We start from the raw sequence: 8,296 nt of genomic DNA, 5'->3' as shown, positions 1-8,296 counted from the left end.
CAATACAAAACAAATATTTCTCAGTCTCCACTTCCTCACCTCCCATTTAGTTCTGCAGTCTGGCATCTGCTCCTGCCAAACCACAGAAATTGCAGAGAGAAGGTCATCAGTGCTCTGAATATTGCCAGATCACTGACATCTGACATGGGGTTGTTTCTTCTCTCTCATTCTTCTTTAGCTTCTGAGTCACCCTTGTCTTGGGTTTCCTCTTACTTCTCTGGCTTGTTGATTCATTTTCTCATGCAGTATGTCTTTACTGAGTGTGTACTGTGTGCCAGGATTTGGGGTGATGAGAAAAAGGACCCTGTTCCAGTTCACATGTAGCTTATAGTCTGTGGTGCCCATTTTATAAAGAGGTGACATTCAAACTAATTGGACCACAACCCAGAAATACATTTTACCTTGCAACGCAGTATATATATATGTGTGTGTGTGTGTGTGTGTAAATATAGTCCTAACAAAAGTTCCAGGAAAAGATCTTTACTCAAATTATATGCAAAGCATATTAATATTTTCTATACTATATTTTTAATGCTGGTGGAGACCTATTTTGTTAATTTAATGACCCACTCACAGTTTAAAAACCCTGCCCTACTGGCCCGGTGGTGCAAGTGGTTAAGTGCACGCCCTCTGCTGCGGTGCCCTAGGGGTCGCAGGTTCGGATCCTGGGTGCGCGCCGATGCACCGCTTGTCAAGCCATGTTGTGGCGGCGTCCCATATAAAGTAGAGGAAGATGGGCATGGATGTTAGCTCAGGGCCAATCTTTCTCAGCAAAAAAAAGAGGAGGATTGGCGTTGGATGTTAGCTCAGGGCTGATCTTCCTCACATAAAAAAAACACTAAAAAAAATACAAACCCTGCCCTAAATGCCAGACCCTGATGCTAGCCTCTGACCATCTCATGCAGCCTACTCTTTCTGAGAGCCCTTGCCCAAGTGCATGGCTCCAGCCCCTACCCATGGCTGCTGCTCCTTCCTTGGAACTCCATCTCCACCCAGACTCCCACAGATCACCTTCTGAAATCTAGCAGCTTCTCAGACCACTGGCCTGTCCAAGGGTTGCCTCTCACTCACTGAGTACAAATCTGACTTCATCCACATTTTCTAAATCCTGCTTCTATATTTACTTCCTTGGTGAATGGTTCTACCGTCCACCCATTTATCCTAGGGAGAAGCCTAGAAGACATTCTAAATGAATCTTTCTGGGCCGGCCCTGTGGCTTGGTGGTTAAGTGTGTGCGCTGCAATGCTGGTGGCCGGGGTTCGGATCCCGGGTGCGCATTGAGGCACCACTTCTCCGTCCATCCTGAGGCCGAGTCCCACATACAGCAACTAGAAGGATGTGCAGCTATGACATACAACTATCTACTGGGGCTTTGGGGGGAAAAAATAAAATAAATAAAATCTTTAAAAAATAAATAAATAAATAAATGAATCTTTCTGTCTTCACTCTGCATCACATTAAGTGTCTCAGAGAGATCCCTCCACTCCATTTCATTGCCATTGCTTCAGCTCAGACCCTCCTCAACTCCACTGTAGATAATATACCTCAAGAGTCTTCTAAATCAGCTCTGTCCAATAGAACTTTCAGTGATGGTGGAAATTTCTGTATCTGCACTATCCAATATACTAGACACTAGTCGTGTGGGACTCTTGAGAACTTAAAATGTGGCTATTGCAACTGAGGAACTAAATTTTTAATTTAAGTTTAAATAGCCATAGGTGGCTAGTGACTAATGTATTAGCGCAGGTCTACATGATCTCCCCACCACAAGCGTACCCGCTTCCAGTCCCTGACACAAATAAACAATGAATCAACCCCTGTTGACTAACCTAATGAATGAAATATTGTTACCACCGAACATGGGACCTTCTGCTCGCTGCAAGACATGCCAGTAGTCAAGAGGCAAGGTGGTAGGAGAAAAAGGACTTTTTATTAGAGCTTGCTAGCAAGAGGGAAGATGGCAGATTCATGTCCAAAAGACCCATCTTAAGGGGGCACAAAATCTTACAGTAGTTATATAGGCCATTGGATTATAGGAGAGGGGGTTAGGAACGATGACCCTCAGGTGTTACAGACTGGGAGTCGCCACACCAGATCTTTCTGTTTTCATTGATGATGGCTATCAGCATAGACTCTGTTTGGGGGTTATCACATTCCTAAGGAACTCAAAAGAACCGAGTCATCTCTTCGCAGCTGGGAGGTACGTGCACAAGCAGAGGTCGTAAAATCTACAGAGCAGTTAGATCTCCTAGAGGGTGCATACCCAGCTGGGTTAGTTTGTCAGAGGTCATTCAAAGTTACAATAGGGCTTCTTTTCTACAATATGGCTTCTCTCACGTCAACCTTGTCTTGAGCCGGTATCAATATCAAAATATGAAAGCCATATAAAGATGTTAGTAACACCATCAATTAGTAGGTAGTATCACAAGTCAGCTCTTTCTCAGTGAAATAAAATTTTCTCATAAATGTTTACTGGTAACTTCTATGTTTAATTTCTTCACACAGATATTCTAAATTATCTTCATCTTTAAAAACTACCTTTTTTTTAAGTTTGTTTTTTTGCTACCAATAAAAACTATCTTTTTATGTTCTTTGATTTTTTCCTACTATCAGTCAAATATTTAATAAATACCACCAGCAATTGATATTGCTAATTAAACATGTTAGTTGACTAATGTATAGTGACAGCAGATCAGTGGTTGCCTAGGGGAGATGTGGGAGAGATTATAAAGTGGCATACAGAAACTTGTGGGTAGTGGATGTATTCTCTATCTTGATTGTAGTGAGGATTTGATTTGTGTATACATATGTCAGAACTTTTCAAATTGTACATTGTGATATGTGAGATTTTATACGTCAATTATACCTGAATAATGCTGTTTTTAAAAAATCTGGTTGAAAAACTTGCTCCCAGAAATATATAATGTAAAATGTACTAATGCTAATAAAAGGGACAGCCTATATGACTAAAATCTCTAAATTATTTCTACACTTGTTAAATCTGCTGGGTTTTCCAGACGGAAATTATTTTTCCCTGAGTTGCTCAACCCGTTTAAAGACAAAAACAGCAAACACTTACGCAGTGTTTACCTTGTGCCAGGCACTGTTCTGAGTAGTTTATACCTATTCATTTGAGCCTCATAACAACCAACTGAGGTATATTGTACCTCCCTTTTACAATTGAGGAAATTGAGGGACTAGAGGTTAAATAACTTGCCTAATGTCATACTGCTGGTAAGTGGTGACACCAGTCTTTGAACTCAGACAATCCAGGCCCTTAGGTACAATAATATACTGCCTCAATTAAGCTTTATGAGGAAAAGTATTTAATATTATTTAAAATCTTTTTAACAACACATCATATGTTAAGTTTAAATCTACTTAAATTTTAAATGCCCCAATCTGAAAATAACCAAAATCAAAATAGTTTCTAAAGATGCTACAAGTTTGCATGTGATACTAGTATTATTTGTACTACTGCTCTTACTTAGCCTTTAAAGTGGTTTCAATCATAAAAACTGATTTTATCCTTACCTTGTAGTTTACTTTGAAGCTGATTTTCCCCTGAAAGTTCTGCTTCATAATTTTATTTTATTTTATTTTAATTCTGTATTTTTTGTGGTGAGGAAGATTGGCCCTGAGCTAACATCTGTTGCCAATCTTCCTCTACTTTGTATATAGGATGCTGCCACAGCATAGCTTGATGAGTGGTTTGTAGGTCCACGCCTGGGATCCAAACCCGCAAACCCCGGGCCACTAAAGTGGAGCCCCTGAACTTAACCACTATGCCACTGGGCTGGCCCCATGCTTCATAATTTTAAACTCATTTTTATACTGATTCCTAGATGTGAATTTTGAATATATTTTTTATCTAACATAACTTTTTTTAAAAAATGTTATCATTAGGAACTAAGAAATTTTATCATTAAGGACTAGGACATCATTAAAGATTAGGGAAAACTTGTATTTTAAAGAAAGTTAATCTTTAAATATCCTCTCAACAAATATTCTATTTTTGTGCTATACCAATTTTATCTAGTTTACTTATATCTACTTTACTATAGCTCTTGACGATTAGTGTACCTGCATAAATGTAAAAATAAGAAGTAGTCTCTCTGATGGAATCAGTGCCCAAGACCTTGAAGTTGGCCACACACTGTAAGCAGCACAACCTCCAATCATTTTCTAATGAATGCTGTTTAAATTAATTTAAAAGACATTTAATCCTCTGTATTACATCATTAAAATTAACATGTGTGTTATTGATGCAATTGGTAACTTTTCCCTTGTTTTCCGCTTTCATTTCCTGAAATCCATTTTGATGTGGCTTTACAATATGTTTGCAACTTGAAATTAATAAAAATCCTCATTGCTTAAAAAAAAAAAAATCTGCAATTCAGAATTTCATTAGGTTGATCCATTCTTTCCTGTTCTCATTATTCTAGACTGTTAGATTTCACTTTTCTATACTTGGTTTTTTCCACTATTGGAAAACTATCAGTTGAGATCTATGGAATTATTTGGGGAAGCACTAGAAGCTACCATGTTCTAGAGGCCTATGTTTTTCTTGTATATAGGACTGAAATTGGAAAACTTGAAGAATGGAAACGTTGTATTTAGTAATATAGGAACAAAATGAAATTGAAACAGTATTCTCAGTCTTTATATCACAAGTAACACAGCAAGTCTTCCAAATCTGATTTTAGACATTTTGAATATCCATTGGGCTCACATTTCAAACAAGGGATTTGAAATAGTGGTCTGTCTCCTTAGCTCTACTTACTTGCCTTTCAGTTGCCTCTCAAATGCAATGTAAAGCATGTACTATGTGCTTGCTCCACATGCCCATGACCAATAAATATTTTACTTTTATCCCCTCCCTTCTGTCGCTCTCTCTTCTTAAACCACTGACAGTGCGATTTGGTCAAACCCAACAGACTGATGCTGCCATGATGTTATTCAACTTACTCCAGCATTGGGCTCTGACAACCACTTCCTCACATGTGATCCAAAACCTTGTCCTGACCCTCCTCCACCTCAAAGCCTTTGCTGGTTAACCATTCTGTAACTGCCTCATTTTGGAAACTGGTGCTCTAAGGTTCTACCCTCAGCCCCCTTCTTATCCACCTACAGCTTCTCTGGGAAATGTCATCCACTCTCATAGCTTGACTTTTTCACCTCTAACTTCCTAGTCTACAAATCCCGATGCACTGTGGCTCTTGCCCTGCCCACTGAGAGAAGCCCAAACTCTTGAGTGTGGCTTAGGTTTTAACTATACTGTAAGGGCACATGACGGGCACATGATGTTTTATTCATCTCTATAGTCCCATTACCCAGGCAAGTGCAGACTCAGAGGGCCCTTGATAAAGGCTTGCAGAAAGAAGGGATTCCTCTAACTAGCCAAATTTCTTTGTGTTTCCTCTTCCAACACCTCCACCCCCTCCACTTTCTAGAATTCCTGCCCTGCCCCACTCAGCATCCTCCACAGGATTCTAACCCTCATCTACTCACACTTTGTCCTCAATCTAGAGGAAGAGCATGCCCATTCCTTTCCTGTTTATCCAATCCCTCTGCCCCAACCCAATCCCAGCACCTACACTGGCAGAAAGCTCCCAGGGATGGAAATCATTGTCACATCATCCCCAGACCCTGATACAAAATCTTGGCTACACATTGAATCTATGAAATTTGCTGATGACCTATAGCAGAATTATCCTGTTCCCATTCTACCTTTCTACCATTTATACTTGGCACATCATGGGATGGCAGAGTCTGTAGAGGTCTGTCCTCCCATAGCATGTCCTCAAAGGACTCAGTCTCTGTTTTGTCTTCAATACTCAGCTCACTTCCTTGCACGTAAACAGGCATTCAGAAATGTGTACTCAGTAAGACTCTGCCCTCAAGCTTACAATTTAGTAGGGGAGATAAGATATGCACATGATTCTTAAGTATATGGTAAAGGATGGTAAATACAGAGACAGTGTCTTATGCCTCTTGTGGCCTGCAAGGACAACAAATTTTCAATAAATACAGAATTGCTGGATGAACAATTCCAGTAGTCAGAAAGGAAATATGGTTTTCACTTTGAGGTGGGTTGACATTTGAACACAATCGTGAAGTATAAGCAGAACTTTGACAGATAAGGAGAGGTGGAGGAGTAGGAGTGTATTCCAGGCTGAGAGAAATTTAGAAGGTGCGTGAGTAGTGACCTAGTTTAGTGGAGAGTTGTAGAGAACAGACTGGAAAGAAGGTTGGCACAAGTGGAAGAGGGCCTTGATGTCACGTCAGGAGAGTAAACTTCATTTGGTGGTTAATACATACCTTTGACAGTTTTTGAACAGGAGTATGACACATCCAGAGCTTACATTAGGGAGATTCATCTGGGAGTTCACAGCTGTATCCCCCAATGCCTAGAACACTACCTGGCATGTAGTAGACCATCCATAAGTATCTTGAATGTTTACAGGACCACATTGGGAGTTGTCATTTACCGATGTAGATTTGTAAGGAAAGACAACCATTTGGATCTGCTATTTTCAATTTGACAAATATGCATATAACTTCATCTTTGACCTTCTAACTTTCTCTCACTACACTTGGTATTCCTGTTCCAATTATCATCCCCTCCTATAATGACTACCATAACATAAGAAACAAAAATTCACCTTCTTGTATTTTTTCTCTGTTGTTCAAGTTCTTCCCTCCATAGCTACAAAAAAGAAAATTGTCTAATCCAGCCCTCTTGCACATGACAGTTTGTCAAATTTTGTGTACAGTCATCACGTACAGGTTTCTCTTTTCCAGGTTAGATATCCCAGTGGCCCTTCAATTATGTGATGTATTTATCACCATCCTAGTCACTCCTTTGGAATTGGCCAAGTATATGTGTCCCTCAAACATATAACATTAATACTGAACAATGAGTCCAGAAATGTCCTAATTAGTCCACTTCTCTGGCTTGAAAGTCTTTGGAATTATCCTCAACTAGTCATCCTCTACATAAAACTACCTTATCTATGTATGGTACTTTACTAAAAGCACATTTTCCTTTTCTACGTCTCCCACTTCCAGCCCTTCCTGGTTCAGGCCCTCATCACTCCAGGCCTGCATCCTGTGTCTCCGTTTTCTGCTTTCTTCCCTGCTGCTGCCAGACCTGTAATCCTAACACCATGCTGTCATATGAGGGACAGCAAACACTCATTATGCATCTGTGATGTGCAAGCACTGTGCTCATGCTTCAGGGCATTGTTTATGAGTAGGACAAGGCCTGTCTCTTAAACTATGGGGGCCACAGCCCTCATCAGACTATAACATGTAGAAGGTTGCATTTCAGTATGAATGTGTGGGAGATCAAAATTGGCCACCCTAAAATACGTCTCTTTACCTTTATTATTTTCTCTAACACCCATTTGACCTCCCCCAAACTGCCTAAAGAATTTAACATAGAAGACCTCTTTCAGGAGGGAGTCACTACCATATGATGGCTGTAATATAATGTAAAATAGATGTTACATAGGAAAGGCACCACCAAGCCCATCTTATCAAAGATTCTGTCTCTCCCAGGCCACATTCTCCAGGTGGCCCTGCAAAGCATTGCCAGACAAACATTTACATTTATAAGAGAAATCTCCATTTGTAAAGGTATCTCTCTCTCTGTACTGGGAAGAGGGGAGATGACCTTATCTCTAGAAACTTATCAGTGTAGAAGGTGAGGCCTTAAATCTGCATAATAACCTTACTCTTGTTTACTCTGCTTTTCTGGTAATGTCCCATAACTGACTCCCCCCACTCCCAACATCCTCCTTTGTCTTTAGCTGAAGATAGTATTTAAGATGAGAATCTCTGCCATTTTGTTGAGAAACTCAATTTCCCTGGTTTCTCCCATGTATACATGTTATTAAACTTGGTATTATTTTCTCCTGCTAACCTGTCTTTTAATTATTTGGCCAGCCATAAGAACCTTAAGGGAAAGGGCAGAGGGGGGATTCTCCCTCTTCCCCAACAAATGCATATCCAGGACTGAGGATGGAGAGGGGCATTCTGGCATAAGTTTACAGAGGTGTCATTTGACTAAACTTTTAAGAATGGATGGAATTAAAAGCAGAGCAGAAAAGCATTCCAGGCTGAATCACGGGGAAAGGCATGAGGGATCTAAGTGTACATTGTTTTAAGGGACCCCTAAGCAGAGCAGAAGGGTAGAAGCTCTAGATGTGTTTCAGGATAGGTGATCTCAAAAGGAAGATTAGAGCAGGTAAAGCAGGGTACTGAGGGCCATTCTTTGGAGTCTGTTCTGATG

Source organism: Ceratotherium simum, chromosome 18 (genome assembly GCF_057802395.1).
Source record: "Ceratotherium simum simum isolate JZ-2026a chromosome 18, ASM5780239v1, whole genome shotgun sequence".
NCBI lineage: Eukaryota > Metazoa > Chordata > Mammalia > Perissodactyla > Rhinocerotidae > Ceratotherium > Ceratotherium simum.
This window is presented reverse-complemented; position numbering follows the sequence as displayed.